This window comes from Solanum dulcamara, chromosome 6, assembly GCF_947179165.1.
Source record: "Solanum dulcamara chromosome 6, daSolDulc1.2, whole genome shotgun sequence".
NCBI classification, from domain to species: domain Eukaryota; kingdom Viridiplantae; phylum Streptophyta; class Magnoliopsida; order Solanales; family Solanaceae; genus Solanum; species Solanum dulcamara.
The window spans coordinates 67,571,666-67,598,017 of record NC_077242.1 but is presented as its reverse complement, the minus strand read 5'-3'; the positions used below and the strand labels follow the sequence as shown (position 1 = coordinate 67,598,017).

The window sequence follows — 26,352 nt, the reverse complement described above, 5'->3', positions numbered from 1 at the left end:
GAGACGGTGTAGATCTCCGGTTGGTTGGTTTAAAGTAGGTGAGATGACCTTGTTGGGCCCCGATTTGGTACTTGATGCTTTAAAGAAGGTGAAGCTCATTAGAGAAAGGTTGAAAAGGGCGCAAAGTCGTCAAAAAACATATTCCGACACTAGAAAAAGGGATCTTGAGTTTAATGTGGATGACTGGGTGTATTTGAAGGTTTCACCTATGAAGGGTGTGGTTCGATTTGGTAAGAAAGGAAAATTGAGCCCTAGGTATGTTGGGCCGTATAAAATCTTACGGCGCGTTGGCAAAGTTGCTTATGAGTTAGAGTTACCATTGGAAATGGCAATGGTTCACCCAGTGTTCCATGTGTCTATGTTGAGAAAATGTGTGGGTGATCCTAATTCTATTGTTCCTTTGGAAGTACTGAATGTTGAAGAAAACTTGACCTATGAAGAGGTCCCGGTTGAAATTTTGGACCGGCAAATTAATAGGTTGAGGAACAAGGAGGTTGCATCTGTTAAAGTCCTTTGGAGGAATCACAAGTTGAAAGCGCTACATGGGAAGCAGAAACGGATATGATGAAACATTATCCTCACCTTTTCCATTCTACTCAAGTCTAAGGTACTAAGTTACTCACACTCAAATGTTTAAGACTTCTATAATACGGTTCTTTTGAGTCCTCATATTGCATGTTCATGAAGTTGAATTTTAAAGTTATGTTTTATGCTTAAATTTAATGATTTCATGGTTGATGCATTTCAAGTGTCATTGTATATATGTTGGACTGCTAGTCCTCGTGCCAAGTCCCCCCTCTATGCTAATGAATCTCATTCGAGGATGAATATTTCCAAGGGGGAGATATTGTAATGCCTTGAAAACTTCCAAGTCAAGACCCGAACCATCCTTCATAGGCGTATAGGCTTGAACCCGACGACTTCTAATTTCATATATGAGTTAGGATCAATTTCTAAATAATTGAAGTGTGTTGGATGTGTTTAGGGGTCATAAGGGACCTCTAACACCAAGCCAAGTCCAAAGAATTCCCATCGACTAAGTTTCCGGAATGAGTTCGTATAAGGGTCAACTTCAAATGACCATATCTCCCAAAATATAATGATCTGGGTGGACCACGACCTACCAAATTAAAGTCCTTCGAGTCTTCTTTCCAACGCCACCAAGATCGTAATTTTTGGAGTTCGGAGTCAAAAGTTATGACCATTTTACTACATACTAGTACTGCAGGGATTTCAGGCCTGGGCGACCATTGCAGGATTTTTAGGCCTGGCGCGACGCGCCAGAAAACAGCCTCAGTAGTTTGGTCTATGGTGCGACGCACCACTATTAGGTTGCAGGGTTTTTAAGCCCATTTTTACTTTGCCCCAAAAAACTATTTTTTGATCCGGTTGGCCTAAAATTCAACCGAGACCACTTTTCCACGTGATTTCCCCCCTGATCGATATTTCTTGTGCGAGCGTTTTTTCTTCTAAGGGTATTTTGATAATTTTATCGGACGTAACAAAAACATACAAAATCTCTTTACTAATTAAAATAGTTATGAAAATTCATTGAAAATCGTCCCAAGGAATTAGTCTAAACAGGTACAAGAGCTTCTAAGAGTGCAGTATATAAATAGAATAATGACACAGCTCCCACCATATGAAATAAAGAGTAAAAACTGTTGGAGAATCGTCTTCGTCTTCACCTAAAAAACATCACTGACCCTACAATCAAATTATGCCAATGGCATAGCAAGAGTAGTATCAGTACAAACAACATGTATCGGTATGCATCATCGATCAACTCGATACCCACGACATAATATAAAGAAATCAACATGAAGAAAATATGCTTTTGAGGAAATATACCGCTAAATATTTATGCACAAATTCTTATTATTCTCATTTACCTCCTTACTGTCATTCAAGCCTAATACTTATCCCTTCTAGTTGGTTTGCTGCCAACTTTAATACAGAGCAAGGCCTAGCCCTTCTAACACATAGAAGAGTTTTCAAACTACGACCATTACTAACTTTGTCTAACCAGTCTACTTTCCTTAAGCTTTCACACCAGCACGTAACCCTTGAATAATTAGCAACTCACTTGAAAAAGGGAAATATTTAGGTCTACTAAGGCCCCTCTCTTAACCGTACTGGCCCATCATGGCGGGACCTAACCCACTATGATGTCTAGGGGTGTGCAAAAACCTAACCGACTAATAAACCGAACCAAAAAAAAGTATTATCAATTTATTACTATTGGGTTAACAATTAATTAATGGTTTTATAAAAAAAATATTGGATTATTGATTTGGTATTGATTTTTTAATATTGGGTTATTAGATAAATCGATATTTCATTAAGACTATAATAATTTACTATTTTAATTTTACTCATACACAAATATCAAACAAAAAATATTAATATAAATATATAATTACTATATCATACTATTAGTGCCCTACATAATTCACACTTCACACTACTTCACAGTTCACATTATATTTACCCTTTACACTTTGCCGCTTTAGGTTCACAACGTCAAAACTCAAACCTAAAAAACTAAGAACAGTTGTAGCTACGGTTTCCAAGTTGCAACAGCGACGACAAGGGTTAGGCGACACCTAGGGTTGTGAATTATGAGTTTGATTTCTCTTTTTTTTTATTTCTCTTCTTTTCACTTTTTTGATTTCTACTCTTCTCCGTGCCCACTTTCTAAAAACATTCAACTTCTCTGGTAAATTCAAGTTCACTGGTAAACGATTAGAAGATTATTTCATCTTAATTGGGGTTAAATTTGATGAGCATTTGAATATTTTTCTTTAAAAACTCTTTTTCCTTTTTTAGTAATGTTCAAGATTTTTGAAAATTATTGGCAAAGTCGTATATTTTTTTGAAAGCATTTTCTTATTGGTTAAATCGAAAATCAAACTGTTAAAGACCAAAAATTGATAAATCGAAAGCCAATAACAAATATCTTATTGGTTTGATTATTCGTTTAACGTATTTAAAAACTGAAACCGATAAACCAAATCGATAATACTTAAAACTGAACCAAACCGAACGATGTACACCCCTAATAACGACCTCACCATAGCAGGATTCCTCCCGCCAGGGCAGCCTTTCCGGAGGCGGAACCCCCGAATTATCTCTCAATCCCCCTTTTACACATGCATCAATATGACAATATTAATATCAGACACTAAGTCACTAGTGTTATACCCCATACTTTCGTACTTCGAAATACTTTCTTAAGCTTCTTAAAAGTTGCCACGCGACCCAGCATATCTATAACGTAACCAAATAACTCTAAGGAGGGGAGAATGTAATGTCCCATAGTAGGGAAGGTTGGAAATAGAGTTATAAGGATTCGAAAGGAGTTGGAGGACAAGTAATGCGTCATAGGACTCGACTTACTTGCATAAGCTACCGACTTAGACGTTTTACATAACTAAGCAACTTGAGGGCATGTCAAGCTTACGTAGCAAGGATTACATAGGTTCTTAAAGTAAGACGAGATTATGAACCCACGCAAGAGGTGAAAGGAGGCGTAGCACCTACTTGGAAGCAAGTAGGTGATACACCTACTTGGACTCATTAGGTGATGCACCTGCTTGGGGTGGACCCCACTGCCATGTGGCAGCATGTGAGTGGCTGCATGGATGAGGTGGTGCCCTAGGGGCTGCCACGTGTTACCCCTAGGGGCTGTCACATGTCACCTCCTAAGGAGGTGTATATATGTATGTTATGCTGAAGTAAATCTTATTTTCAGCAACATTTCTTAGCCAAATTGAGAGCAAAAATGTGAGAGGAAGTAAAGAGTAGCTACGGGTTGCTTTAATTTAAGCGAAGAAGGGATGCGAACAGCCCGTCAATTTTCAGCATGTTAAGAGAACTTCTGAGGCAAGTCTTAGCGAATTTTAGTAAGGTTAAAGGAGTACCAAAGCGATCTTGAATGCTATTAATCCATAACAGGTATGTAAAGCTTATCTCTTCCTTTCTTTTGGCATGTCTTCAAGTTAAGTAAGGAATGATATGACCTTGAGGGTAAATCTACTCATAAATTCCAAGCATAATTCACGGTCCTTATTTACTTTTTGATGAAAGCACTCTTACAGTAATTGAACTAGGGTTTCTCAAGCCTTCTATACGTTAGGAAGTGATGAGTATGTGAGGCTATCCTTCTTCTCTCTTAGCATATCTCTAACATAAGTATGATGTGTATATAAAAGGTGGGGACAAATCTACTCATAAAGCTCAGAATATAGTTCATGACTCCTACCTACTTCTTGAGGTGAGAGCTCCTATGCTAATTGAGTTAGCGCCTCTCAGTGTCTCCTAGATGATGAAAAGTAGAGGGTATGTAGAGTTATCTCCCTTTCCTTGGCATGTCTTTTGTAGAAGTGTAATGTGTATATCTGCATATGCAAGTTGGGGATAATCCCGTGCATAAAGCCCCGAGCATACCTCCTGATTCTTATCCACTTCTTGATACTAGAACTCCTACAATAGTTGAGTTGTTGTCTCTCAAACTCCTTTGGGATAGGAAATGATAACAGGTAAAGCCTACCATTTTTTTCGTTTGACATGTCTTAAAGATAGATGATGCATGATACGAGCTTTAGGGTAATTTCATTCTTAAGCTCTGAATACGCTATATGTCTCCTATTAACTCGTTAGCGGGAAAACTCTCATCGTAGTTGAGCCACCTTCCCTGAACTGTCTATATATCGATTAGGGGTGGGATGTAAAGCCCCTATTCCTAAGGACTCTGTGATGACAGATGTCCCTAATTTCTTTAGGTCGAGTGGGCATTACCCTAAAATATGCCTACAACTCCTAGGACTTCACTTAATGTAGCCCTAGTGGCACTCAAAAGGCACCTGAGATGATTATTATCTTGATCCACAAATGATAGTTCTGTGTGACTACCTTATTAAGTTTCAGATAATGATCCACCTGTGTGTGGTTGCCTATGACACCGAGTCCCATAAAGGGCCAAGTATGGTATATGAGGATTATGACATCGAGTCCCATAAAAGGTTAGGTACTGTATATGATGATTATGACACTGAGTCCCATAAAAGGCCGGGTACGATATATGATGACTATGACACCGAGTCCCATAAAAGGCCGGATACGGTATATGATGACTATGACACCGAGTCCCATAAAGGGCTGAGTACGGTATATGATGACTATGACACCGAGTCCCATAAAGGGCTGGGTACAGTATATGATGACTATGACATCGAGTCCCATAAAGGACCGAGTATGATATATGATGACTATGACACCGAGTCCCATAAAGGGCCGGGTACGATATATGATGACTATGACACCGAGTCCCATAAAGGGCCAGATACGGTATATGATGATATGATAACACCGAGTCCCATAAAGGGTCGGGTACAGTGTATGATAATGTTGATGACTACATGTCTTAAGATGCAAGCACAGTGATTGTTAACTGTCATACTTGTTTTCTGCATCCCTATTTCAGTTGTTATCTCAGTTATGTTATGTTATGCTTTATATACTCAGTTTATCTATCGTACTGACCCCCATTCTCTGGGGGCTACATTTCATGCCCGTAAGTATAGATGTTCAGTCTGGAGATCCGCCAGCTTAGGATTTCCACTCAGCTATGCTGGAACTGCTCCACTGTTCCGGAGCTTAATTTTTTATGCTGGTCATTTGATGTATATATTAGTTTATTCAGGGGTACGGCGGGGGCCCTGTCCCGCCATATGATGCATTTAATTCTCTTAGAGGTCTGTAGACATGTGTATGTGGGTTATTTGTGAGTGTGTCTCAGTTGTAAATGTTTTTATGTTAGGGCAGCCTTGTCGGCTTGCGTGCCCTTCCATGATATGATATGAATAAAATAGGCTACATGTACATGAAAATGTTGTCACCCACTGGGGTTCTTATGTTGTATACGGGGGTCCAAGTCGGACCCCAATCGCGGCCTACGGGGTTGGGTCGTGACAACTAATCTCACTTAACAAAACACCAAATGCGCTCCACTTGTTTAACCACGACCTCATACCTACAATACAGACACATCTAAAAACCATAACATAATCCAAACGGGCATATACAGGAACACATTGCCAAATAACAAGTTTATAAGCATTATTCTATTTCACAGTGTCAATCTCAATTATAACGGTCAACATGGAAACACTTGGACCTTCGTCCCTTTCATACAATTATTACACAGGATGGACATGCTTAATCACAGTTACAACAATCAATTGGTTCTCTCATAGAACCATAACAAATACTTGGTCCTCTCATGAAATCCATACCCAAACTGTTAGTTTACACATATAAATATATATGAATATATATATATACACATATATATGTCGGAACGTGACATCCGACCCTTATATGTATATGTGTCAGTACGTGACACCCGATCCCTATATATGTGTGTGTGGAAACATGGCACCCGATTCTTATATGCATATATATCGACACGTGACATCTAATCCCTATATATATATATAGAGAGAGAGAGAGATAGATAGATAGATAGATAGATATAGATATCAATCACAGCCACAACAACAATCATAGTCACAATCACAATCCACAACGAATATTTCACATACTTGCACAGTAAAATAACAAGTTCATTGCATGTAATTAATCTCAGAATTCATTTCATTAAGTTTTTACATCTTTCCTAGTCTCAGACATACAAGCAATACTATCAATTACAGTAACAAGTACACATAGCACAGACACGAGTGTAAAATCATCACCAACCGTTTACTTATACAAGCCAAACCCTTGATACATGTCAATGACTACCTTTGAACCTTCCCCTCCAACATCACTCTCAACTTTAGAAATCATATTCAACCCGGTAAGAGTCTACAATTAATTAATCTGGTAAGAGCCATTGGCCCTCTAAAACATTATTAACAAGGTTTACCTTCAATTACTAGACCACTACCATTAGTCACAAGTCATTCAAGACCCACAAACATGTATATACTTAACTCATGCAGTAAATAACGACTTTTAACCATCCAAACTTTGTGTCCGAAGGCCTAAGCATGAAATCTCCTCGTCAGCTACAATATAGAATACGTGGAAATGGATATACAATAACTCAATTAGAGAAAATCTAGCCTATCTAGGCGTCAAGCAGTTGTAAAAAAATTATAGCTCGATTCCTGACTTTCGAAAGGAGAAATAATAGAGACAGGCTTGAAATATGTAGGTTCTAACCTTTCTTGCGCTAGAATTTCCTTCATCCCTTCTCTCCAAGCCTAGAGCAGCTTTTTGGGGGGTTTCTAGAGTAACCATCATCTATTTTGGCACTTAAGTAAAGAAGGAAATAATAAAAATGCACCACTTTTTTAATTTTGGCCCGTCAAATCCCATCATGGCGCCTCAGCCCGGACAATGTTCAATAAAATGGGCATAACTTTTACTTTGAACTCCAAATGAGGCATACTTGGTGGCATTGGAAAAAAGACTCATAGACATTTAATTTGATAGTCATGGGTCACCTAATTCTTTATAGGCTAAGAGTTATGGTTGTTTGAAGTTGACCTTAGTTTAAACTCAAGTCAAAACTAAATTGGAAAGACACTTTCAACTTAACTTAGTGATAGGTGCATTGTACAACCTTAATTCACAACTAATATATTCGCATACCAATGAATTGATCATAATCTTATGACGAATGAGATTCGTATATCTTTACCACAAATATTTTTAGTTACGATGGAATAGGTCATTACATTCGCAGTATAATCGATGTTATAGTTAAAAAATTTGAGTAGGAACCCATCTTAGGTGCTCGAGAGAAGATTTAAGATGTTTTATCTCTTAAAAAAATTGGCTAAAACGTAGTGGAATGAAGTTTATATGTTGAGGAGGTATTTATAAAGCCTAGACCAAGTCCTACAGAGATTAGGGAGTTTTGTCGGGCGAAGTCCAACGTGAGAGACATGATCTTGTGGAATGAAGGCTTGCCTTGCTCTCAACTTTACTCCATGAGTTCACCTCTATTTTGACACTTAGACGAATTTTCATTACTCTCTTAAATTTTGTATCAAATTTTAATTGACGAACAGTTCAATGTGTTGGAATCCAAATTTAATTTGCTAGCATTTAGAATGAATATCTTACCTTAAAATATCATTAAATATGATTTTGACTTGAATCACTTGCATTTCAATAGTTCATCACAAAGTGTTATAATTAGGATATGTGTCATCATAATCTTGAATAATATTCATGACAAATTTTATTTTTATTATGTAATGGATGTCACTTTTATTAGTGGGGCCCACTCAAAGTGAGCAACTAGCCCACTTGGTTTTCTTCTTTCATTGATGGTTATAAAATGCCATCATTTGGCACTGATCCAATATAGACACACACGGCAATCTCTCTCTTTCTTTCTCCTCTTTTATTTTCTCCGCCTTATTCTGCTAAAGTTAGTTTAGTTTATAACAATTTTAAAAAAGTTTTGATAAACAAATAGTGTTAGTGGAGCAGGTAATAATAATAGTAGTAATGCAAAAATGATACTTAAAGACGCCGACCCAACGCTTTTGGAATATTCTTGGTCCAAATACATCCTCCTCACCGGTTAATCATAGCCGTCCGTCCTAACCCCTTCAACCCTATAAATAGACTTGCTAGGAAGCCAATTTGTTCCATCCCGGTTTGTTCTGTGATTTGGTGTTCTTTCGTTGACATATGCAGTGTTTGATTGTTGATATGGTTAATTATTGAGCCTTATTGTTATTGTTTTTCATCTGGGTAATTATTGTTGATCTGGGTAATTGTTGTTGATCAAGTGCTGGGTAATTATTGTTGATTAGGATAATGGGTAATATTGTGTGATCAAGAATATTGGTGATTACTGTTGATGAAGATATGGGTAATTATTGTATATGATTCTCTTTGGGGAGCGATCGGTTGGGTTTTTGATTTCTTGGCCGTCTCAGAATTATATAAATCTCTCGTTATGTACTTTCGAATTTGAGGAGTTAACATTTTTAGTTTGCAATTACTTGTGTTTTTTTTCTAATTTATTGATTCGTTATTGTTGTTTGTTTGATCAGGTATGGGTAATGATGATAGGAGAATGATTCTCCTTCTACGCTTGCTGTTACCTTGTTAATTCTGAGGTTTTTGTTGTGAGAATTCGTGTGTTGGTGTACCTTGTTTTGTTGAATTAGAATACGAGTAGAATTGGAAATTTGGATCAATCAGTTTGGATTTTGATATCTTGACTTCCATCTTTAATGTTAGTTTTGATGCTAATCATGTGTCTCCTCGCATAAGCTTCTTTTACCTTGTTATTTGCTTTGGGCATCTACAGGAACAAGTGTCTTGCTTTGGTGTTTGTGGTCCGGGAAGATGCAGCTGTTACCAGGTCTGTGACTATAGCCTATAGGTATTGGATTTTTCAGTCTCTCAAAGCTTTGTTCAGAACTGGTTCGATATGGAAGTTCTCAATTATGGATATTTCTCTTCCATAGTTGTGTATAGTGTGTTCTACTGCCAGTTTTAGTTGTTAGTTCAAATGCTCGTGTTCTTTGATGATCCTGGTATCTTTTATCGTATTATGGAGCACCGGATAAAGTCAAAAGTCAATTCTGGATCTTTAATAGTGCTGTAAAGTTATCACTCCAGCTTGATTTTGTTAATTGGTGAATGAATGTGTAGACCACATGGTGACAGTAATAGAGGATTGGTTTTGGGAACTTCAACGACTTGTATCCTGTATGCATTCCTGTGCACCTTGTTTCTTGGTCTTTTTGGTGCTTGCATTCCAAGATGGATATTTTTAGGCTTCGACCAAAATGGGGGTTCTCAATCTTGTCTCTTGCATCTCTAGTGATTTCTTGGGTGATATGGGTTTTGTCAGCTTTGCACTTAACTGTTCCCTTCTTTTTGTGCTAGCAGTTGGGTCTTGCAGAGCAGTGAATTATTCTTTTCATGGAGGGGCTTTGTTTGGCCATTTGTGTTGAGGTTACTCATTTGAGTTTTCTTCTCCAATCAGAGTGGTCCTCCTCTCTTTGTCAAAAATTGTTGCTGTATGGACTTGCCAGCTAAAATAGTTTTTCTTGCACTCGCGTGTGTTGTGTTCTGCTGCCGTTTTCCCTTAGTTATCGCGCCAGCTTGATTTTGTTAATTGGTGAATGAATGTGTAGACCACATGGTGACAGTAATAGAGGATTAGTTTTGGGAACTTCAACGGCTTGAATCAGGTATGCATTCCTGTGCACCTTGTTTTTCCTTGGTCTTTTTGGTGCTTGCACTCCCAAGATGGATATTGTTAGGCTTTGACCAAAATGGGGGTTCTCAATCTTGTCTCTTGCATCTCTAGTGATTTCTCAGGTGATATGGGTTTTGTCAGCTTTGCACTTAACTGTGCCCTTCTTTTTGTGCTAGCAGTTGGGTCTTACAGAGCAGTGAATTATTCTTTTCATGGAGGGACTTTGTTTGGCCGTTTGTGTTTGGCCATTTGTGTTGAGGTTCCTCATTTGAGTTTTCTTCCCCAATCAGTGTGGTCCCTCCTCTTTGTCAAAATTGCTGCTGTATGAAACTTACCACTAAAAATAGTTTTTCTTGCACTCGCGTGTGTTGTGTTCTGCTGCCGTTTTCCCTTAGTTATCGCGCCAGCTTGATTTTGTTAATTGGTGAATGAATGTGTAGACCACATGGTGACAGTAATAGAGGATTAGTTTTGGGAACTTCAACGGCTTGAATCAGGTATGCATTCCTGTGCACCTTGTTTTTCCTTGGTCTTTTTGGTGCTTGCACTCCCAAGATGGATATTGTTAGGCTTTGACCAAAATGGGGGTTCTCAATCTTGTCTCTTGCATCTCTAGTGATTTCTCAGGTGATATGGGTTTTGTCAGCTTTGCACTTAACTGTGCCCTTCTTTTTGTGCTAGCAGTTGGGTCTTACAGAGCAGTGAATTATTCTTTTCATGGAGGGACTTTGTTTGGCCGTTTGTGTTTGGCCATTTGTGTTGAGGTTCCTCATTTGAGTTTTCTTCCCCAATCAGTGTGGTCCCTCCTCTTTGTCAAAATTGCTGCTGTATGAAACTTACCACTAAAAATAGTTTTTCTTGCACTCGCGTGTGTTGTATTCTGCTCTACCGTTTTCCCTTGGTTATAATGCCAGCTTGATTTTGTTAATTGGTGAATGAATGTGTAGACCACATGGTGACACTAATAGAGGATTAGTTTTGGAAACTTCAACTGCTTGTATCGAGTATGCATTCCTGGGCACCTTGTTTTTTCTTGGTCTTTTTGGTGCTTGCTCATCTCCAAGATGGATATTGTTAGGCTTCGACCAAAATGGGGGTTCTCAATCTTGTCTCTTGCATCTCTAGTGATTTCTTAGGTGAATGGTGATACGGGTTTTGTCAGCTTTGCTTTTTTAACTGTTCCCTTCTTTTTGTGCTTGCAGTTGGGTGTTATAGAGCAGTGAATTGTTCTTTTCTTGGAGGGGCTTTGTTTGGCCATGTGTTGAGGTTTCTTTAGTACAGGTTTTAATTGAGTACTAAGATTCTCATTTCAGTTCTCTTCCCCGGGCTGTCCCTTTTCAGTCCAGATGTGTATGTTCTTTGATGATCCAACTGATGAGATTCCTGGTGGTTGTTGATAGGTATATCCTGATAAATACTCGAAACTCAATCCTGGATCTCTTGACAGCCCCGTCAAGTGGGTCCCTGTTAGACCCTCTCTTCTGAAAGTTAAGAGGATTAGATTTGGAAAATTTCGAAGGTTGATGCCCAGTGTCCGCTCCTGTGCACCCTGGTTCCTTGCCATTTTTGTGCTTGCACTGCAATTTTGTGCTTGCACTGTGATCTGAATATTATCAGTCTTCGATCCCCAATCTTGTTTCTTTGCCCTTTTTGTGCTTGCATTGCAATCTGAATATTATCAGGGTTCGAGACTGGGTTTTTTCAATCTTGTCTGTGGCATTTTCCAGTGGGTTTCGTCAGCTTTGCATGTAACACTTCCCTTCATTCCTTTGCTTGCAGCCATTGGGTATTCCAAAGCAGTGAATTATTCTTTTCATGGAGTGACCTCATTTGTCAGTATGTGTTGAGGTTTTGTTAGTTCAGTCTTTTACGAGTATAGATAATTTTCAATTCAGTTTTCTTCCCTAATGACTCCTTTGTCTTTGTCAACTACTGTTGTACGGAAGTTTCTCAATTAGGACATTATTTTCACCAATGCGTGTTGTATTCTGCTGCCATGAAGTTCTTGGTTCAGACGCTTATGTTCTTTGATGATCCAATTGATGAGGTCTCTTACTCTCTTATGGCTATGGATACCTGATAAGTACTTGACCAATTATAGATCTTTTGATTGTGGCGTAAAATACTTCTTTACTTTTGTTCTTTTAGCTAGTTATCTTCTCTGCTTCCATTTTTTTCGTTATCACACTGGTTTTTTTTGGTTGTATGGATGTGTAGACCATGTGGTGACATTGTTATGGACGTTCAGATTTGGAAATTTCAAAGCTTGGTTAACCAACATGTGATCCTTTGCCACCTTTTGGTCTTTTGGTGCTTGCACTGCAATCCCGAATCTGGGCTTTGTCAAAAGGGGGTTTTCAGTTTCATCTATGGCATCTCTAGTGGTTTGGGGTTCTTCAGATTTTCTCTCGACTGTTCCCTTCTTTCTGTTCTTGCAGCCATTGGTTACAGGGCAGTGAATTATTCTTTTCATGGAGCGGCCATGTTGTCCGTTTGTGTTGAGGTTTCTTTCTTTAATTAGTATCGACATTTTCGATTCAGTTTTCTTCCCTAATGGCTCCTTTGTCTTTGTCAAAACTACTGTTGTATGGAAGTTTCTCAACTAGGACATTATTTTTCACCGGTGTGTGTTGTATTCTGTTGCCATGAAGCTTTTAGTCCAGACGCTTGTGTTCTTCGATGATCCAATTGATGAGGTCTCCTATGGCTATGGACACTTGATAAGTACTCGGCCTATTCTGGATCTTTTCTTTTGAAGCGCCATAAAGTCCTCTGCTTCTGGTCTTCTAGCTACATATATTTTTTGCTGCCATCTTCTTTGGGTAATCAGAACTTTTTTTTTTGTTTGGATAAATGTGTAGACTATATGGTGACAAGGTTAAGATATGGAGATTTCAAAGGTTGATATCCAGTATGGTATCTCTGTACCCCTCTTGGTCCTTTTGATTCTTGCACTGCAATCTGGATATATTGGTCGAGGCTTCAACAAAAGGGTTTTTAAATCTTGTCTATATGGCATCTCTAGTGATTTTTTAGGTATGGGTTTCTTCAGCTTTGGACTTTGGTTGTACCCTTCTTTTTGTGGTTGCAGCCATTGGGTCTTACAGAGTAATGAATTATTCTTTTCATGGAGCAGCTTTCTTTGTCCATTTATAACGAGGTTTCCATTGTTCAGGCTTCTATGAGTTCTGACATTTTCAACTAAAATAGTTTTTTTTTTCAATAGTATGTGTTGTGTTCTACTGGCATTTTTAGTGTTCAGTCCAGATGCTTATTTTCTTCATTGATCCAATGATGAGATTCTTGATGGTTGATGGTTATGGTCTCATGGACACCCGACAAGTACTCAATGTTGGATCTTTTGAAAGCCTCGTAAAATGGTCCTATCTTTTGGTGTTCTCGCTGCTCATCTTCTCTGCTTCCTATTTCATGTACTACACTAGCTTAATTTTGTTTGTTGGATGGATGTATGGTGACAGTTGAGAGGAATGAGACTTGGAAGATTTTGAAGTTTGGTGTCCAGTGTGCATTCCTGTGCACCCTGTTTCTTGATTATTGGTGCTTGCTCTACAATCTGGAGATTATCAGGCTTTGAAAGAAGGCGGTTCTCAATCTTGTCTAGCATTTGTAGTGAATTCCTAGGTGGTACGAGCTTCACCAGCTTTGCACTTACTTTTCCGTTCTTTCTGTGCTTGCAGCCGCTGGATCTTACAGAGATAGATTCTTCTTCTCATGGAGCGACCTGGTCTGTCAATTTTGTGTTGAGGTTTCTTGGTTGATGCTTCTAATGATTATTGAGATCATTCAGTTTTCTTCCCTAATCAGAATGGTTCCCTTCTCCCTTGTCAACACTGCTTCAGTAGTGTGTATTTTATTGCCATATTTGTTTTATATTAATCCAGATGCTTATGTTCTTTGGTGATCCAATTGATGGAGATCTCCATGGTCATAGACAACACATGATAAGTGTATTCAAACTCAGTCGTGGATCTTTTGATGGCTCTGTAACACACTCCTCTACTTTTCATGTTCTACCTTACATTCTCTGATTTCATCAAGCCTACCAGTTGATTTAGTTTGGTTGGATGAATTTTTTTAGGCCACATGGTGGTAGTAGGAGGATAAGATTTGGAAATTGTATACTTTGGTTTTGGTCTGCATCCCTGTGGACCATGTTTCTTGCCATTTTGGTGCTTGCACTGCAATTTGGATATTGGATATCACCAGGCACAGGCAGCTTTGCAATCCTATCTTGTTTGACATCTCTAGTGATCTCTCCTGCATAGTATGGTTTTCCACTTACCTGTTACGTTCTTTTTGTGCATGTAACCGTTGGGTTTTTCCAGAGCATGAACTTCAATTCTGTTTTCTTCCTAATCAGCGGGTCCCTTTTCTCTTTGTCAAAACTACTGCTGTGTGGAAGTTCTCAACAATGATAATATTTTCCACTAGAGTGTGCTGTACTCTGCAGCCATGCAGGTTTTAGTATAGATGCTTATTTTCTTGGATAATCCAAATGATGAGATCCCTGATTGTTGTGGACACCTGAGAAGTACCCAAACTCAATTTTAGATCTTCTTATGGCCCCGAGAGTCCTCTACTTTGGTGTTCTTGCTACTTATCTTCTCTGCTTCTATTTTCTTATGTTTGTGATGCCACTTGGTTTTGTTTGTTTGGATGCATGTTTGAAGACCGCATGATGACCGTGAGGGGATCGTTTGGTAATTTTGAAGTTTGGTTTCAGTATGTGTCTTCCCTTGTGCATTTTCAGCCTTATGACATAGAGTTGAAGGAATCTCTATGACATGGGAAGAAAATTGATGAGTTCTCTTATGGGGGTGGGCATCTGGTAAGTACTCGCTCAGTTCTGGAGATCTCTCCTCTGTTTTTTTTTCTTCGAAACATGTGTATTATGTTCAGATATTAAATCATTTGACAAGTTGCTCCAGACTGTTAGCTATTATGTAACTTTAATGTGAGCTCCTGCACACTTTTTTTCTCCATAAAACATTGCCATTTGAACAGTCTTTGCACCAAAGAGAGCAATTCGTTGAATCTAGAACAGATCAAGTAAAATACTTGGCTCATCTTTTTATGCAACAGTGCACTCATTATGTATTTATATCACAAAGGTAATTATTTTTTTCTGGGTAAAAGATCTTCTCATGAGCTACCCTTTTAAATCCATTACATATCATATCATTGTGCAAGCTGGGAAGTATTTCAATGAATCTTGTTCTTCTAAATAGCTTTCTACTAATTTGCTTAATACGGTTGAACTTGCCATTGATTGTAGGTAACTGTTGTTCTGTCATTCTCTGTGTTCTTGCTATATTGTCGATGTATGTTCAGTCAAATGTCACTTCACAGATGGTATGTTTCCTAAAATGTTACCGATGCATGTTTGGCCTTTCCTAAATCCATGTGAATTCCTCTTCGTAGTTTTTCATTTCACCAGGCCCGTTTAGTCAAATGTCACTTCACAGATGGTATGTTTCCTAAAATTAGAAGACGAGGGAAGAAGAGAATAGACACAGAGAGAGAGAGAGAGAGAGAGAGGAATTTCTGATAATTTTCTATATTGATATTGGTCATTGATAGTACTAACGAATATAAGTAAATGACAGATGCAATCATAAGATGACACCTGTCTCCTCTACTAACAGAATTTAAGACTAAAATGGCAATTAAAGCCAGCTGACTTCAAGGACTGAAAAGAAATTACTAAATGCGACTAATTAAAACTTAAGGGACTGAAACAATTTATTGAGAACTTAAATTAAGCTAAGTCACAAATAGACATTTGTGACACTCCATCCTCCTTGAAATCAGCCTTGCCTTCAGGAATCTTTAAACTCAGGGATCCGACTATGATTTCAGGCATTCAGGTTCTTATGAGTTCTCATATTTGTCCATATGTGTTGAGGTTCCATTAGTTCAGTCTTTTACGAGTATAGATAATTTTCAATTCAGTTTTCTTCCCTAATGATTCCTTTGTCTTTAACTATTGTTGTATGGAAGTTTCTCAATTAGGACATTATTTTCACCAATGTGTTGTATTCTGCTTCCATGAAGTTGTTAGTCCAGACGCTTAGTTCTTTGATGATCCAATTGATGAGGTCTCTTATTCTCTTATAGTGGCGTAAAATACTTCTTAGATTTGGAAATTTCAAAGCTTGGTTAACCGCCATGTGATCCTTTACCACCTTTTGGTCTCTTTGGTACCTTGGACTGCAATCTGGATATTGTCCGACAAAAGGGGGTTTTCAATCTTGTCTATGGCATCTCTAGTGATTACTTAAGTGGTTTGGGGTTCATGAGATTTGCTCTTAACTGTTCCCTTCTTTCTGTTCTTGCAGCCATCAGTTACAGGGCAGTGCTTTAACGGAGCGGCTGTGTTTGTCCGTTTGTGTTCAAGTTTCTTCTTTTATGAGTACCGATATTTTAGATTCAGTTTTCTTCCATAACGGCTCCTTTGTCTTTGTCATAACTACTGTTGTATGGAAGTTTCTTAACTAGGACATTACTTTTCACCGGTGTGTGGTATTCTGCTGCCATGAAGTTTTTAGTCCAGACGCTTATGTTCTTCGATGATCCAATTGATGAGGTCTCCTATGGCTATGGACACTTCATAGGTACTCAGCCAATTCTAGATCATTTGATAGTGGAGTAAAATACTTGTTTACTTTTGTTCTTCTAGTTACTCATCTTCTCTGCTTCCATATATTTTTCGTTATCACACTAGTGTTTTTTGGTTTGATGGATGTTTAGACCATCTGGTGACACTGTTATGGGCGTTCAGATTTGGAAATTTTAAAGCTTGATTAACCAGCATGTGATCCTCTTCCACCTTTTGGTCTTTTTGGTGCTTGCACTGCAATCTGGATATTGTCGGGGCTTTGACGAAAGGGGGTTTTCAGTCTTGTCTATGGCATCTCTAGTGATTACCTAGGTGGTTTGGGTTTCGTCAGATTTGCACTTAAATGTTCTCTTCTTTCTGTTCTTGCAGCCATTGGTAACAGGTATTGAATTATTGAGCGGCCGTGTATGTCCATTAGTGTTGAGGTTTCTTTAGTTTAAGTTTTTTATGAGTATCGAGATTTTCGATTCGGTTTTCTTCTCTTATGGCTCCGTTTCCTTTATAAAAACTAGTGTTATATGGAAGTTTCTCGACTAAGATAATATTTTACACCAGTGTGTGTGGTGTTCTGCTGCCGTGAAGTTTTTAATCCAGACGTTTTTCGATGGTCCAATTGATGAGGTCTCCTATGGCTATGGACACTTGATAAGTACTCGGCCTATTCTGGATCTTTTCTTTTGAAGCGCCATAAAGTCCTCTACTTCTGGTCTTCTAGCTACATATGTTTTTTGCTGTCATCTTCTTTGGGTAATCAGAACTTTTTTTTTTGTTTGGATAAATGTGTAGACTATATGGTGAAAGGTTAAGATATGGAGATTTCAAAGGTTGATATCCAGTATGGTATCTCTGTACCCTCTTGGTCCTTTTGATTCTTGCACTGCAATCTGGATATATTGGTAAGGGCAAAAAGAGGGGGTTTTAAATCTTGTCTATATGGCATCTCTAATGATTTCTCAGATGGTATGGGTTTCGTCAGCTTTGGACTTGATTGTACCCTTCTTAGATGGGTGTTGGTTTTGTCAGCCATTGGGTCTTAGAGAGCAGTGAATTATTCTTTTCAAGGGGCGGCTTTCTTTGTCCATTTATTTCGAGGTTTCCTTAGTTCAGACTTTTATGAGTTCTGACATTTTCAACTAAATTAGTTTTTTTTTTCCTCATCAATTGTGTGTTGTATTCTACTGCCATTTATAGTTTTTAATTTTTAGTCCAGGTGCTTATTTTCTTCAATGATAAGATTGATGAGATTCCTGATGTTTGATGGCTTTGGTCTCTTGGACATCTGACAAGTACTCAGTTTTGGATCTTTTGAAAGCCTCGTAAAATGGTCCACTCTTTTGGTGTTCTTGCTGCTTATCTTCTCTGCTTCCTTTTTCTTGTACTACGCTAGATTGATTTTTTTTGTTGGAATGGATGTATGCTGACAGTTGAGAGAAATAAGACCTGTGGAAGATTTTGAAGGTTTGGTCCTGTGTGCATTTCTGTGCACCCTGTTTCTTGGCCATGTTGGTGCTTGCACTACAATCTGGATATTATCAGGCTGCGAAAGAAGGCGGTGCTCAATCTTGTCTGGCATTTCTAGTGTTAGGTGGTACGGGTTTCACCTGATTTGCACTTAAAGACTGTTCCATTCTTTCTGTGCTTGCAGCCGCTGGGTCTTTACAGAACCATAGATTCTTCTTTTCATGGAGCGGCTTGGTCTGTCAATTTGTGTTGAGGTTTTTTGGTTGATAGTTCTAATGATTATTGAGATCTTCAACTCAGTTTTCTTCCCTAATCATAATGGTTCCTTTCTCTGTTGTCAACACTGCTTCACTGGTGTGTATGTTGTTGCCATATTTGTTTTTTATTGATCCAGATGTTTATGTTCTTTGGTGATCCAACTGATGAGATCTCCATGGTTATGGACAACACATTATAGGTGTATTCAAACTCAATCATGGATCTTTTGATGGCCCAGTAATGCAATCATCCACTTTTTGTGTTCTCGCTACTTACCTTCTCTGATTTCGTTTAGCCTACCAGTTGATTTATTTTGGTTGGATGAATGTTTATAGGCCACATGGTGATAGTAAGATGATAAGGTTTGGAAATTTTGAAGTTTGGTTTTGGTGTGCATCGCCGTGGACCATGTTTCTTGCCATTTTGGTGCTTGCACTGCAATCTGGATATTGGATATCACCAGGCATCAAGAGAAGGGTTTGGCATCTCTAGTGATCTCTCCTCTGTGGTATGGGTTTCCACTTACCTGTTACGTTCTTTTGTGTGGTGTTCTGCAGCCATATGAAGTTTCAGTCTAGATGCTTATTTTCTTGGATGATCCAAATGATGAGATTCCTGACTGTTATGGACACCTGTGAAGTACCCAAACTCAATTTCAGATCTTCTTATGGCCCTAAGAGCTCCTCTACTTGTGTTCTTGCTACTTATCTTCTCTGCTTCTATTTTCTTATGTTTGTCATGCCACTTTGTTTTGTTTGTATGGATGCATGTTCGTAGACCACATGGTGACCGTGAGAAGATCAGATTTGGTAATGTTGAAGTTTGGTTTCAGTGTGTGGTCCTTTCCCTTGAGCAACCTGTTTCTTTGCCATTTTGGTGCTTGTGCTTGCACTGCAATATGGATGTCACCAGGCACTGGCAAGGGAGTTGTGGAATCTGTGTCTGGCATCTCTAGTGATCTCTCCTGTGTGGCATGGGTTTCGCAGCTTGCACTTTAACTGTTCCCTTCTTTTTGTGCTTGCTGTCATTGGGTCTTTCAAGATCAGTGAAGTCTTCCTTTCATGGAGCAGCCTCGTTTGTCTAAGCCTTGAAGTTTCCTTAGTTTAGGCTTTGTATTAGTAAATAGCTCTTCAATTTAGTTTTCTTCCCTGGTCATACAGATACCCTTGTCTCGTTGTCAGAAGTGCTGTTAAACGAAAGTTTTCAACTATGATTACTTTTGCACGAGTGCATTTTCAGCTTTTACTCCAGATGCTTATGTTTTGCGATGATCCAACTGATGAGATCTGTTATGGGTGTGGATATCTGGTAAGTACTCTCTCAGTTCTGGATCACTTTATAGCCCCGTGATGTGCTCATCTACCCTTTGTGTTCTTGCTGCTTATATTCTCTGCTTCCATTTTTCTTTTTTCTCATCACACCAGTTTGTGTTTCGTCAGTTGGAAAGATGTTTATACCACAAAGTGAACAGTATTGGAGTAATAGATTTGGAAATTTAAAAGTTTAGTGTTCAGTAAGCTGGTCGCTTAGGTGCTTGCACTGCAATCTGGATATCGTTAGGGCTTCGAGAAAAAAGGGGTTTCTAAATATTGTCTACGTCATTTCTAGGGATTTCACAAGCGGTTTGGATTTTGCCAGCTTTGCACTTAACTGTTCCTTCTTTCTGTGCTTGCAGTTGTGGTCTTACAGATCTTCGAAGTGCTGCTCTTCTAGTTATTAGTTTAACTGAAAATTTTACATGTCAGTGGTGGATATAGTACATGGTCATTTTTATTCAATTTCTGGTTCATTTGTTGGGTGCAGTATCTGCAGCTGTAAACACTACTATTTTCAGACCAACTGTTGCTAGGTAAATGGAGCCTCTTTTTATCTTTGGAGATCTCTCCCTTGTTATGTTCAGATATTCAATCATTTGAGGAGTTGCTTCAGACTCTTAGCTATTATGTAAAACTTTTAATATTAAAAGAGATCTCCTGCACACTTTCTTGCTCCATAAAATATTGCCATTTGAACAGCTTTTCCACCAAAGAGAGTCATTCATTGGATCTTAGAACAGATCAAGTAAAAAAACTTGGCTCATCTTTTGTGTAACAGGTCATGTCTATAATATTTATATCAACACAAACGTATTTTCTGTGTAAAAGATCTTCTCATGATACTCTTGTAAATCCATTACATATCAGATCATCTTGCAAGTTGGGATGTTTTTCAATGAATCTTCTTCTTCTAAATACTCTTCCAAGTTAAGCTTTGTACTAATTTTCTTAATAAGTTGAAATTTCCATTGATTATAGGTAACTTTTGTTCTGTCATTCTCCGTGATCTTGCTTCATTGTTGATGTATGTTTTGTCAAATGTCACTTCACAGATTCTATACTTAGTAAAATGTCACTAAACAGATAATTTGTTCAGCCAATTGTCACTTCACAGATCTGTCACTGATGGTTTCGTTACTTTGTTCTCATCATGTTCAATTCAATTTATTCCTTATTTCAGAAATTGTTCCTTGCTCCTTGGTTTTCTTGTATTGGTGATCGATTAGTAATCTTGGTCAAGTTAAAAGGGGATCTTCTAAGAAGCCCCACCCAGACCAAGTTTCGACAGTTTTGAGGCCTAGAAGGGCAGTTCCAAGTCTATCTGTACAGCTGACGACATAACAGTGTAATTTCATAAGTGGGGTCATCTGGGAGGGTAGGATGTAGGCAGATCTTACCTCTAACTTTCAGTGGGCAGAACGAATGTTTTTTGATAGATTCCCGGCTCAAAAAAGCAGGAAATTAAGTGAGTACAAAATAACAATATACTGAAGGAAGTGTAACAACACATATTAATGCGTATTAGAGAAACAAATTATGCAATGGCTAAATCATACTACTAAGAAGTATGACAGCACTTGACTACCTACTACCCTTCTACCTTATTCCTCGATCTTCATGCCTTCATATTCAGCCTTCTTAACCCTCGACCTCCTTGTAGTCAGCTGAAGCGGTGTTATATCCTGTCTAATCACTTCTTCTTGATTTTTCTTCGGCTTATCGCTACCTCTCCTGACTTCTGCTATGACCAACCTCTCATACTCATAGGTCTGTCTTAACACCACCTCTTCACATGTATGAATCATTAACCTTGCTTTCTTCATCTAGTCCGCCATGGAAGGTCACTCCCAGCTTGTTAGTATAGTCTACTTGTATCCACTTTAAAGAATTTTGCCAAAATCTGTTACTTTTAACCTTGTAGGTCATTTCCCAATCTGTTCCTCCCCGTCTTCATTTTCTTTTGTGTAATCCTTTCTTATTTCCAAGTTATTCCTTGACTATGTTCTTTGTGTTTGAATTGAATGCATTTTGTTGAAGTTTATTTTGTTAGTTCTATATGATCTCGCATTGTTTCGACACCAATAGTGATTCTCCTTGTGATTTCATTTGTCTTTTGTAGTAGTGTTTTTTTATTTGTTTCTACATTTTGTGTTTAGGTGACCCTTGTAACTCCGCCTGTTAAATCAGCCGGTCCCAAGCCCGGACTAAGGAGGAGGGAAGGTGTATAAATTTGCAATTAGTTTGTTCTTTTTAATTGATTAATAAAAATATTTCTGGAGTTGGCTTTGACCGGTTCTCATTATTTATCTTGAGCAATACAAATGGTACATGTGCTCCCTTAGTCAGCGTTGTTCCCTTTATCTTATGGCATCTCTGATTACAATTATCACTTATCAGGATTGTTAGATGAAATGTCAAGAGATGCGTTAGGGGCTTGTCAACTTAAGTTTCAGGGGTTCTCTCTTATCATGCAATTAGTAATTAGAAATTGTGGCAACTTAATTTCTTGCTTCAGTGAGAAATTAATTCCCAATGTTTCTGATGAGTTAAGGCGTTGCAGTCTTGCAGCTTTGGCGATTTATTTATGATCCACTTTAACACTGAAAATACTGTTTCCTTATTGGTGTCTATAGATGGTTTCCAACTCAATATTCAACTGATTCGTGGTAAGTGTATGCATGTGTGTCTATTCAAGAATCATATGTGTGCCATGCAACCCAGGATGTGTCTGTTCAAGAATCATCTGTGTGCTTTTCTCTCTATGTAGTAGATGACTTGGTATATATATATATATATCCTCAAATGGCTGATACTCCTCGATTGATCACCCATTGCTTGTTGTTACTCTTTTTTAACTGTTTACTTTTTGATTGTGAGTTTGTTGTGGATGCTGCAGGTAGTGTTTGGCTGATAATAAGTCTATTCATGAGATGCAACACTGGATGCAAGAGTATCCAATACAATGCGACTTACAGTGGGAGTGCAACAGGTAATTTAAGAACCTGTAAGTTTAAGATGAAGTATGCTCTAGTCTTTTGGTCTTTAAAGGTCGATTGAAAAGCGTTGAACTTATTTTCTCAGGTTCCTCAGGAATGTATATAAAATGACGTGCTCAAATTGTAACATTTTGATTATTCTTTAGCTGAAGTGGTTAGTGAAGTTGTTTCTTTTCTTGCTTCCGCCAGGAAGTGCATTCATATAGTGTTTCAAGCAAAAATTAATGGGAATTTGAGAATGACGTGATACCATACGTCGGGCTACTCTAATCAATATCCATGCTGTCACGGGAGGGGGCATACTGTAAGCAGTATCTGTAGTTTGTTCTGAAAATTTGGTCAATTTAGTAGGTTGCATTTCATATTAGAGGTATAGATGAAGGTGAAATCTCTTCATCGCTTGAGATAGGTACTTAGCATTTTGTTTGAGCATGTTGCTTATGATGCCCCTTTAGCCTTTTTATCTATTGCGTTATTAGAGTGCTATAGATATTAAGATTTTACAGGTCTAATTCATCAAAGTAGGTTGTTTTGGGTGGATCCGTATACGGAGAGAATGTCTAATACATAACATGACGTATTACAAAAAGAGGATTTTGTAGGTGCAACAAGTGTTATCTTTGTGAATATTCGCATAAACCATCATGCCTGGCTTTCTCGGAAGTTTTGTCTTGTCTGCTGGGACTGGACTTACATGTGGGGGATTGATGTATCAGTGTTAGTGAAGCTTGGCCAAGTATCACGGTAGTAGAGCCATAGGGCGCTATAAGAGCTCAACTGCACTCCGCTCATTTCTGAATTGTCCTCGACACGTGGAACTCATTAACTTGGTGTGGTAACTTCACATTTTTAAGCTTTAGGGAATTGACGACAATATCAATCAGATTAGGAAGATCACCCGCCTCCCCTGCATTATGTGGTACGGGAAATGAATAGAAAATGTTTTGATTGGGGAAAGCCAAACCAGTATCTTTTGTGACATACAAACGTATTTACAACTTGTACTTCTGTTGTTGGGGCGATATGTTGGAGGCAGTTCTCTTGTATCTTTGCAGTGCCAAGGTACCAAGTCTTTTCCGAATGACTCGGTGGTGGATGTGCAGGAGTACTTCAGTACAAAATAGTGTACTCGCCCGGCTGACTGACCATGGCATATAGGTAATAAACTTGATGAGATGAGTGTGAATTATGAATATTTTTGAGATTTACCTCTTAAGATTGTTGTTAGGTTTGAGTTTTACAGCCGGTACAAGCTTTCTTTGTTAGCCATTGATTGCTAAGTTGTCCTAGATTCCCTTTCAGGCGACCCTGTGTTAAATCCCTCTGCCAGATATGGTTCACTGGTATAAAAATAGAGATGAAGAGGTCAAAAGATAATTGTATCGAAATTGTAGCAGATTAAATACATGAACTACAATCGACTTAAACGGTTGGAAATTATTCCAGACATGCTTCAACATTGGGTTATAATAAAATAGTAACATGAGATGAACAAAATAATGTATAGCCTCTCAAGCTAGAGGCATGGTGTAACAATGCTTAACGTGGGGAAGGTATATACAAGTTGATTACAAGCATGAGTAATATAAATTCGATGAGCTTGAACTTGGTCACAGATATACAAAATATATAGCAACATGTGTTTTTATTTACCTTTACCTGTGTTTAGTGTCTTGCTTGTTGAATACCATATTGTTTGATACTCACTCTTTGCTATCTACACTTGTGTAGGTTCCGATCTCGTACAGTGATGTAGTCTCCTTTTCTTCATTTGCGGCTATTCGAGAATACTTGAGAGGTAGCTGTCGGCGTTGGCGATCTCTCTTGTCTCTTTTCATTATGCTTTGTTCTATTTGAGAAACAAAAGTATCGAGACTTTTATTTATCTTTCATTTTTGTTGTAATAGAAGCTTGTACGTGTGACAACCAATTCTTTGGGGTATTGTAGTTGATTAAGATTTTTGCTTTTATAACTTATCTATCTATTTAGACTGTTTCCGCATTATTTTCCACATTTGTTTGGATTTGCGCTGACTTGTCCGATGGAAAAGGATAAGTACTACCACACCTGAAATCAGGTCATGACAATCAAGGACATGACCCTAGATAGGGTTGTTCATGGTTATGGTTAAAAAATCAAACCTAACTGCAATCCGAACCAAATCGATTTTAAAAAAATGATATTTGGTTAGATTTGGTTTTAAATTTTGAAAATCGATACTATTTAGTTTTGTTTTGGTTTTACTAAAAATAAACTGCAAAAATAACCAAACCGAACGAGAAATTATATATATAAATTTCATAATTATTTATATATGGCGGAATGACCTGAGAGACTCTTATACTTGGTTTCGTTTGTAAGTGGACCTTTATACTTACGATTTTGCCAACTGGACTTTTAAACTCACTGAAACACAACATTTTTAACCTCTTTCTCATTCGATGTATGTGCGTGTAGCACAACTGCTTACACGTGGAATTTCATGTTATTTTATAGAATTTCATGTCATTTTTAATGTCACATAGGAAATTAAATATTAAAAATAAAGAAATAAAATTAAAAAAATAAGTTTGCACATTCTGAGAATTTTCAATATCATGTTCTTCATATTTGTTCATAATTGAGAACTAAATTCATGTCAAATTGATTTAATTTTTCCTATTATACTTGAATTTTTTTACGCTAAAAGTTCACCAACACAAACTCAATAAATTTTCATCACAATTTTGAATTAATTTCATCAATTCAAAAAAATCATTTATTGTTCTTGAAGCTTCATGAAGCTTTTCAACTTTTCAATATACACCATTACTCTTTACAAATAACTCATACAAGATTCGAAAAATACTCATGAAATTGATGGGAATGTGGCAGAAGGGTTGTGGAAACTTTGCAACAAAAGAAATTTTTGAGTTAAAAATTTTCATTTTATTTGAGAAAAACACTACATACAATTAGATGTGAAGGTGAATTTTTCAATCTTATCCCTCATTTTCACCTTTTATTCCTGCAAATCTTTTCTATTTTTGACTCTCAAAACTTTAAGATTATCTAAACTTCATTCTTTTACCAACAAAATTCAAAAATCTAGATTTCAGAAAATTCATAGAAAAAGAGTTTGAATTTCAAAATTAAAGAAACTAAAATGGAATTTTGAGATAAGAGATTTGGTTGGTTGGGGTGAGGAATGCGGGGCGGGCATGAAAAAGAAAAAGGAGGAGGGGGTGGGGTGGGAGTGGGGGCTGAAGGAAGAAGAAAGTTGCAGATGAGGGGTGGGGGCTGAAAGGTTGATTTTTCTCTTTTTTGTTTTAATTTTTTAAGTGTTTTTTAATATAAAAAAAAGATATTCACTCGCTTTAAGACGCCTGCATTCAAACATTTTTTCAACTCAGCAATATCAGTGTCACGTAAGTCCAATCAATGGTCAGAGGAATTTA

General features: G+C 37.8%; 1 long non-coding RNA gene across 5 annotated transcripts; it reads left to right on the top strand.

Moving 5' to 3' along the window:
- The first annotated feature begins 8,660 nt into the window (after positions 1–8,660).
- Positions 8,661–24,850, top strand: LOC129891292 (uncharacterized). 5 transcript variants are annotated; one of them, XR_008767161.1, is made up of 5 exons: positions 8,661–18,839; positions 18,938–20,451; positions 22,815–22,907; positions 23,000–24,072; positions 24,646–24,850. It is a non-coding gene; the product is annotated as an uncharacterized LOC129891292 (long non-coding RNA). The 5 variants fall into 5 exon arrangements; XR_008767162.1 differs by having other exon boundaries at positions 8,661–20,451; positions 23,970–24,072; XR_008767159.1 differs by lacking the exon at positions 24,646–24,850 and adding an exon at positions 24,217–24,639 and having other exon boundaries at positions 8,661–20,451.
- Positions 24,851–26,352: the final 1,502 nt, after the last annotated feature.